The sequence below is a fragment of the Bombina bombina genome, chromosome 2 (genome assembly GCF_027579735.1).
Source record: "Bombina bombina isolate aBomBom1 chromosome 2, aBomBom1.pri, whole genome shotgun sequence".
Taxonomy (NCBI): domain Eukaryota; kingdom Metazoa; phylum Chordata; class Amphibia; order Anura; family Bombinatoridae; genus Bombina; species Bombina bombina.
The window spans coordinates 14,415,867-14,424,927 of NC_069500.1; positions in this window are offsets into that span (position 1 = coordinate 14,415,867).

Here is a 9,061-nt window from a genome sequence, read left to right on the forward strand (position 1 = left end):
TTGGGACAGTATGGAGTCATTTGAAAATTCTATTCACCCTGTACTGTATTGAAAACAAATTAGTAACACATTATTTGATGTTTTACTTTGTGAATTTAATGTATTTTTGAAAATATTCAATAATTTCCAATCTGATGACTGCAACACTTTCCAAAAAAGTTGGTACAGGGGCAATTTAGGACTAATAGCGATGTGACAAGTTGAGATAAGAAGGTGATGTGAAACAGGTGAGACAATTGTGTAATCATACTATGTAAGGAGCCTCCAAAAAAGGCCTAGTCCTTAAAAAGCAATGATGGGTCAAGGCTCGCCAATCTGCCAACAGGATTTTGGGTATTTCACCTTCTACAGTGCACAATATAGTTAAAAGATTCAAGGAAAAATGTCAAATCTTGGTGCGTAAAGGGCAAGGATAAAAATCACTTCTGAATGCTCGTGATCTCCTATCCCTCAGATGTCACTGTCTCAACAACCATCATGAGTCTGTAATGATATCCTGATATGGGCTTGGGAATACAGGTGGCCCTCGTTTTACAACGGTTCAATTTACACCGTTTCAGAATAACAACCTTTTTTTCCAGTCATGTGACTGCTATTGAAAAGCATTGAGAAGCAGTGCATTTATTAAAATAGCCAGTAGGTGGAGCTGTCCGCTTGTGTTGCAGCAAAGCCAAGCAAGCTGAAATTAATCAGTTTAACCAGACCTGAGCTATCGAGCAGATTTCAAAGGAACAAGATCTTCCTGTCTATAACTCAGTCCAGATTGGAATGCATAGAAATAACTGTTTGCAGAAAAATGCAAGTGAATTCTGTTGTGTGATTATTTTATTAGGTTTATAATGCTGTTTAGCAAATGTTTTTGTTCATTTAACTTAGTTTAATTATATATTCTGTGTTGTGTGATTATTTTATTAGGTTTATAATGTTGTTTAGCATTTAAAGTCTTCATTTCAAAGCTTTAAAAATAATGTATTAGGTGTTACTTATGACAGTTTTGAGAGGGGCCTGGAACCTATCTCCCTCACTTCCCATTGACTTACATTATAAACTGGGTTTTAATTTACAACTGTTTCGATTTACAACCATTCCTTCTGGAACCTAACCCCGGCGTAAACTGAGGGCTACCTGTACTTTGGTATCCCTTTGTCAGTCAATAACATTTTTCGCAGCATCAACAAGTTAAGGCTTTACTATGCAAAGCAGAAGACATACATCAACACTGGCTAGAAGTGCCGCCGGCTTCTCTGGGCTTGGTCTATTTGAGAAGGACAGTAGCACAGTGGAATCGTGTTTTGTGGTCCGACGAGTCAACATTTCAAATAGTTTGTGGAAAAAACAGTCGTCGTGTTTCCAGGCCAAAGAGGAAAAGGACCATCCAAGCTGTTTTTAACGTCAGGTCTAAAAGCCAGTCAGTGCCCATGGCATGGGTAACTTGCACATATGTGAGGACACCATTAATGCAGAAATATATGTATACATTTTGGAGCAACATATGCTGCCATCCAGACATCGTCTTTTCCAGGGACGTCCCTGCATTTTCCAGCAGGACAACAACAAACCACATTCTACCTGGATTACAAACACATGGTTGTGTAAAAAGAGAGTGCGGGTGCTAGCATGATCTACCTGTAGTCTGGACCTGTCTCTGATTGAGAATGTATGGTGCATTATGAAGCACAAAATAAGGCAACTAAGGCCCCGTACAGTTGCGCAGCTGAAGACATGCATAATTGATGAATGGGGGGAAATTCTGCTTGCTAAACTTAACCAACTGGTTTCTTCAGTGAGCAAATGCTTAATAAGTGTTATTACAAGAAAAGGTGATGTTACACAGCGTAAATTATCAACTGTCCCAACTTTTTTGGAGTGTTTTGGAGTTATCAGATTTGATAAAATTAAATTAAATTCACGAAGTAATGTGTTAATAATGTGTTTTTAATATAGTAGAAGGTGAATTGATTTTTCAAATGACTCTCTTTGGTTTGTTTGTTTTCGCATTTTCCATACTGTCCAAATGCTTTGGAATTGGGCTTGTATTTATATGTGTGTATATATATTTTCAGATATAAATACACATATAAACAGATAAATAGATAATTGCATAATTGTAGCCACAATCTATTAGTGAGTTGTTCCTGGAATTTTTGCTTTGTAACCATCTGTTTTTCAGTGATCACAATGCAAATTACGTTTAAAGCCAGCAGCCGTAAACGCCTGTTCAACAGAAAAATTAATTTTTGTGTTTTAAGTACCTGTTATTGGAATAGAAACTGGAAATTGTAAAAATCTGACATTTACAAGGTTATTATTGATGCTTCATTGTTTAAAAGAAAATGCTCATTTACATCTGTAATATTAACCTTTTTCAATACAAATCCATCCTCACCTCTGCTTAACCATCTTAATGCCAATTGTAGGCATACTGGTCATACTGGGCATGCTTGCTCATTGATTCTTAAAATTTGAAAAGTATTGTATTTTACAATATTTACATTTATTGTTTGTAAAAGCACAATTTCCAGTTTATCATGATCTGTAAACAAGATGGAGACTCTGGGTTTCTATTACACAGACTTATAATATCTTCTTATACTAGATTTTAACAGTACGAAAAATGTAAAGCGTGAACCCGCTCCAGCGCAACATTGTATTTACATAAAAGATTTCAAACGAGATGGCACTTTTACAACTGGGTTTTTATAAGACCTTAATGCAGCTAAGTCTGACATTTTTGTGACAATCACCTAGATTTAGAGTTCTGCGTTAGCCGTCAAAAGCAGTGTTAAGGGGTCCTAACACTGCTTTTTACCGCCCGCTGGTATTTAGGGTCAGGCAGGAAAGGGTCTACCGCTCACTTCCCTACCGCGATTCCAGGCTACCGCAGATCCCCTTACGCCAATTGCGTATCCTATCTTTTCAATGGGATCTGCCTAACGCCAGTATTTGGAGTCTTAGGAGAAGTGAGAGGTAGACCCTCTACCGACAAGACTCCTACCAACAAAAAAAGTCAGTAGTTAAGAGCTTTATGGGCTAACGCCGGAATATAAAGCTCTTAACTACTGTGCTACAAAGTACACTAACACCCATAAACTACCTATGTACCCCTAAACCGAGCCCCCCCCCACATCGCAAACACTATCATAAAATTATTTAACCCCTAATCTGCCGACCGGACACCGCCGCCACCTACATTATACCTATGAACCCCTAATCTGCTGCCCCTAACACTGCCGACCCCTATATTATATTTATTAACCTCTAATCTGCCCCCCCCAACGTTGCCACTACCTAACTACACTTATTAACCCCTAATCTACCGACCGGACCTCGCCACCACTATAATAAATGTATTAACCCCTAAACCGCTGCACTCCCACCTCGCAAACACTAGAATAAATAGTATTAACCCCTAATCTGCCCTCCCTAACATCGCCGCCACCTACCTACAATTATTAACCCCTAATCTCCCGCCCGCCCCATCACCGCTACTATAATAAAGTTATTAACCCCTAAACCTAACTCTAACCCTAACCCTAACACCCCCCTTACATAAATATAATTTAAATTAAACAAAATAATATTCCTAAAATTAACTAAATTAATCCTATTTAAAACTAAATACTTACCTATAAAATAAACCCTAATATAGCTACAATATAACTAATAGTTACATTGTAGCTATTTTAGGATTTATATTTATTTCACAGGCAACTTTGTATTTATTTTAACTAGGTACAATAGCTGTTAAATAGCTAATAACTATTTAATAGCTACCTAGTTAAAATAAGTACATAATTACCTGTAAAATAAATCCTAACCTAAGTTACAATTAAACCTAACACTACACTATCATTAAATTAATTAAATAAATTACCTACAATTAGCTAAATTAAAATACAATAAAATAAACTATTCTATAATACAAAAAAAAAAAAACACTAAATTACAAAAAATAAAAAAGAATTACAAGAAGTTTAAACTAATTTCACCTAATCTAAGCCCCCTAATAAAATAATAAAGCCCTCCAAAATAAAAAATTCCCTACCCTATTCTAAACTACCAAAGTAATCAGCTCTTTTACCAGCCCTTAAAAGGGCTTTTTGCGGGGCATTGCCCCAAAGTAATCAGCTCTTTTACCTGTAAAAAAAAATACAACCCCCCCAACATTAAAACCCACCACCCACATACCCCTACTCTAACCCACCCAAACCCCCCTTAAATAAACCTAACACTACCCCCCTGAAGATCTCCCTACCTTGAGTTGTCTTCACCCAGCCGTGCCGAAGTCTTCATCCGATGGGGCAGAAGAGGACATCCGGACCGGCAGACATCTTCATCCAAGCGGCATCTTCTATCTTCATCCATCCAACGAGGAGCGGCTCCATCTTCAAGACCTCCTGCCGGAGCATCCTTCCTGGCCGACGGACTAACGATGAATGCCTGGTCCTTTAAATGACATCATTCAAGATGGCATCCCTCGAATTCCGATTGGCTGATAGGATTCTATCAGCCAATCGGAATTAAGGTAGGAAAAATCCGATTGGCTGATCCAATCAGCTAATCGTATTGAACTCGCATTCTATAGGCTGTTCCGATCAGCCAATAGAATGTGAGTTCAATACGATTGGTTGATTGGATCAGCCAATCGGATTGAACTTCAATCTGATTGGCTGATTGCATCAGCCAATCAGATTTTTTCTACCTTAATTCCTATTGGCTGATAGAATTCTATCAGCCAATCGGAATTGAAAGGACGCCATCTTGGATGACGTCCCTTAAAGGAGCCTTCATTCGTCGGGAAGTCGTCGGTTGAAGAGGATGGCTCCGCGTCAGCTCCGTTGATGGATGAAGATTGAAGACGCCGCCTTGATGAACACTTCTACCGGATGGAGGACCTCTTCTTTGCCGCTTGGATGAAGACTTCTACCGGATCAAGGACCTCCTCTGCGCACCTTGGATGAAGAATTTGGCTCAGCTGGTTGAAGACGACTCAAGGTAGGATGATCTTCAGGGGGTTAGTGATAGTTTTTTTTAAGGGGGGTTTGGATGGGTTAGAGTAGGGGTATGTGGGTGGTGGGTTGTAATGTGGGGGGGGTATTGTATTTTTTTTTACAGGTAAAAGAGCTGATTACTTTGGCGCAATGCCCCGCAAAAAGCCCTTTTAAGGGCTGGTAAAAGAGCTGATTACTTTGGTAGTTTAGAATAGGGTAGGGAAATTTTTATTTTGGGGGGCTTTTTTATTTTATTAGGGGGCTTAGATTAGGTGTAATTAGTTTAAACTTCTTGTAATTCTTTTTTATTTTTTGTAATTTAGTGTTTGTTTTTTGTATTATAGAATAGTTTTTTTTTAATGTATTGTATTTTAGGTAATTGTAGGTAATTTATTTAATTAATTTAATGATAGTGTAGTGTTAGGTTTAATTGTAACTTAGGTTAGGATTTATTTTACAGGTAATTTTGTACTTATTTTAACTAGGTAGCTATTAAATAGTTATTAACTATTTAATAGCTATTGTACCTAGTTAAAATAAATTCAAAGTTGCCTGTAAAATAAATATAAATCCTAAAATAGCTACAATGTAATTATTAGTTATATTGTAGCTATATTAGGGTTTATTTGATAGGTAACTATTTAGTTTTAAATAGGAATAATTTAGTTAATGTTAGGAATATTATTTTGTTTCATTTAAATTATATTTATGTTAGGGGGTGTTAGGGTTAGGGTTAGAGTTAGGTTCAGGGGTTAATAACTTTATTATAGTAGCGGCGAGGTCCGGTCGGCAGATTAGGGGTTAATAAGTGTAGTTAGGTAGCGGCGACATTGGGGGGGCAGATTAGGGGTTAATAAATATAATATAGGGGTCGGCGATGTTAGGGGCAGCAGATTAGGGGTTCATAGGGATAATGTAGGTGGCGGCGGTGTCCGGTCGGCAGATTAGGGGTTAATAATATAATGCAGGTGTCAGCGATAGAGGGGCGGCAGATTAGGGGTTAATAAGTGTAAGGTTAGGGGTGTTTAGACTCGGGGTTCATGTTAGGGTGTTAGGTGCAGACTTAGAGAGTGTTTCCCGATAGGAAACAATGGGGCTGCGTTAGGAGCTGAACGCTGCTTTTTTGCAGGTGTTAGGTTTTTTTTCAGCCCAAAATGCCCCATTGTTTCCTATGGGGATATCGTGCATGAGCACATTCTTCCAGCTTACCGCTACTGTAAGCAACGCTGGTATTGAGGGTTGAAGTGGAGCTAAATTATATATACAGTATATATATATATATATATATATATATATATATGCGTATCTAAATATGTGTATGTATATACCGTATATATATATATATATATATATATATATATATATATACTGTATATATGTGTGTCTAAATATGTGTATGTATATACAGTATATATATATATATATATACATATATATGTGTGTGTGTCTAAATATGTGTATGTATATACCGTGTATATATATATATATATATATATATATATATATGTGTGTGTCTAAATATGTGTATGTATATACAGTATATATATATATATATATATATATATATATGTGTGTCTAAAAATGTGTATGTATAGTATATACAGTATATAAATATATGTGTGTCTAAATATGTGTATGTCTATACAGTATATATATATATATATATATATGTCTAAATATGTGTGTGTATATACAGTATATATAAATATATATATATATATATATATATATATATATATATATATATATATATATATATACGAACTCAAGAAAGGGAGGGCACTCTCAGGATTTATGTAAATTGCATAACAGCAAATAGAATATCATTTATTATTCATAGCGATAACATAGAAAAGTCATAAGTCGACGTTTCGGCTTACATGGAAGCCTTCATCAGGACAAATAAGAAACTGTTGAAAAAAAAGAAAACACATCCAATATTTTGCCAATATACAATGAAAAGTAATACATACACTCATCACCAAAATGCCAAACTTAAACTTTAAAATTAAATGCCAGGCAACCCCAAGAAAACAAAAACAAGCAAATTCTGCAATACTGAAAAGGCAGTACCCCCAGATCATTGAGGATGAGGCTTAGCGTGATATAACCTAACGATTCGGACACAGCGTCACCCCTCAAATTAAAACCTATATGAGCTCTTATATCTGTATTAATTTGAGGGGTGATTTAATACAGAACCTGGGTGCAATCCTCTATGAAAATGTAGATACGAACTTAAGAAAGGGAGGGCACTCTCAGGATTTATGTAAATTGCATAAGTCGACGTTTCGGCTTACATGGAAGCCTTCATCAGGACAAATAAGAAACTGTTGGAAAAAAAGAAAACACATCCAATATTTTGCCAATATACAATGAAAAGTAATACATACACCCATCACCAAAATTCCAAACTTAAACTTTAAAATTAAATGCCAGGCAACCCCAAGAAAACAAAACAAGCAAATTCTGCAATACTGAAAAGGCAGTACCCCCAGATCATTGAGGATGAGGCTTGGCGTGATATAACCTAACAATTCGGACACAACGTCACCCCTCAAATTAATACAGATATAAGAGCTCATATAGGTTTTAATTTGAGGGGTGACGCTTGTAATAGATTTCTTAGATATACTTCAGGGTCTCCAATTTTTTAAATGCTTCCCTAGGCAACTTTAATAAGATTTACTGAGCACCTTTGATAAACCTTCAACTAGGGGAGTGAGATAAATGTAATTCAGCTGCCAGATTGTAGGAGCTTAGTTGAAGTTTAGAGTCATTATACTCCTATAAATGTATTAGTGATGATAATTTTATTATCTAAACTCACTAATGTTTAATAATATCTCTCAATAAGGTTTTGCATTAATAGCAGTATACATAGGGGCTGAATTATCAAGCTCCAAATAGACCTTGATGCCCCTGTTTCCGCGCGAGCCTTCAGGCTCGCCAGGTACAGAAAGACCGCTGCTCCATAACTTGTCCACTGCCTCTGAGGCTGCAGTCTTCAATCCGCCCGATACTATACGATCGGACTGATTGGCACCCCCTGATAGCGGCCAATTTGCTGCAAATTTGCAGGGGGCGGCATTTCACAAGCAGTTCACCAGAACTGCTTGTGCAGTGATAAATGCCGACAGCGTATGCTGTTGGCATTTATCGATGTGCAGAGGACATAATACGCTACATTGTATCATGTCCGCTCGCCCTTTCATAAATTGGCCCCATAGTCTTTGTACCGTGTCTAGGTAATGTGTTTTTAAAAAGGTTTTGTTTCCATATGAAAACAAAGTATCCTTATGCTGATAACCTTTGTAATTTTATGAAGGTCTCTATTAAAAGTTATATTTTATTGGATGTAACATTATTATCAGTGCTACATATGATAATTATACTACTTGTGATAAAAATAACTATTTAACATCACATATTTATAGACTTAGTATATAACCATTTTACATCACATGTTTATAGACTTAGTATATATAACTATTTAACATCACATATTTATAGACTTAGTATATATAACTATTAAACATCACATGTTTATAGACTTAGTATATATAAGTATTTAACATCACATGTTTATAGACTTAGTATATATAACTATTTAACATCACATGTTTATAGACTTAGTATATATAACTATTTAACATCACATATTTAGAAACTTAGTATATATAACTATTAAACATCACATGTTTATAGACTTAGTATATATAAGTATTTAACATCACATGTTTATAGACTTACGGCTAGATTTAGAGTTTTGTCGGTAACGACCCGCGTAGCTAACGCCGGCTTTTTTCTGGCCGCACCATAAAAATAACTCTGGTATTGAGAGTTCACAGAATGGCTGCGTTAGGCTCCAAAAAAGGAGCGTAGAGCATTTTTAACGCATCTGCAACTCTCGATACCAGAGTTGCTTACGGACGCGGCCAGCCTCAAAAACGTGCTCGTGCACGATTCCCCAATAGGAAACAATGGGGCTGTTTGAGCTGAAAAAAAAACTAACACCTGCAAAAAAGCCGCGTTCAGCTCCTAACGCAGCCCCATTATTTCCTATGGGG